Below are 964 nucleotides of genomic sequence, written 5' to 3'. Positions count from 1 at the left end.
CCTGTATATTTCCCTCATCAGCATCTTTGAACCTTCCAAATAGTTATTACCAGGATTAACCTGATAACAGATAGGCTTTACTGAATGATTTCTTACTTTACTTTGTATTGGAGAGATAAAGAGTTTCAAAAGTGAATGAGTACATGATATAAATTTTAAATTTTAGAAAATCTCTTTGAGAAGGAAAGGAAGAACAAATAAATGAATTCTAATCTTGGGTAAAGTTATACTTTTTGCTCTTCTTTTTAATGGTGCCAAAGCTGTTAAACAACATTTATTTTTACATAATATTTGAAGTTCCAGAAGGAAATGTAGATAGCCAATGGAATCACTGGTCCCTAGAAACTAAAAAGTTAAAAAGAACTCCTCCTAACCAAAAGTGGGGGAAAATAAACACACACACACACACACACACGCACACACACACACACACACAGAAATGCACACACACACATACACACATGTGTATATATTATATGTGTATCAGGCATCAGAAATATGTAAAGGAGTTGATGACTAATTTTGGCTATGTCACAATGGGGATATAAATCTACAGGCATCCTGGATGGGTGGGAGTAAAAGGATTCAAGTGGCATTGGTCTAGGAAGAGTAAAAGAAGACATTTGGGGACATGCTGATGTCTCTCTCTCTCTTTTCTTTTTGACAGTCTAAACTTATCTTCTACTATGATTATTAGTTGCCAGTCATCGTTATATAGTTAAATATTCAATAAGATCTGAAAATGGGTAAAATATCCTTTTCACCTATATTTCAAACATTTCCTCTAGGTTCTAAATTGATATGTGCAATGAGAAGATCAAGGGGTCATAGGTTAAAGATCCAAGTGTTCAATTCCTTGTAGATTGGGTGGAATTAAGAAAGTCAGCCTCCCTCTGCAATGTAATTTTTATCTTTTAAATTTAGGTCACTTCATTCCAGAATTCTATTACAGTAATAGCCATCA

Source organism: Callospermophilus lateralis, chromosome 9, assembly GCF_048772815.1.
Source record: "Callospermophilus lateralis isolate mCalLat2 chromosome 9, mCalLat2.hap1, whole genome shotgun sequence".
NCBI classification, from domain to species: domain Eukaryota; kingdom Metazoa; phylum Chordata; class Mammalia; order Rodentia; family Sciuridae; genus Callospermophilus; species Callospermophilus lateralis.
The sequence above is the reverse complement of the archived record's forward strand: the minus strand, read 5'-3'. Positions refer to the sequence as shown.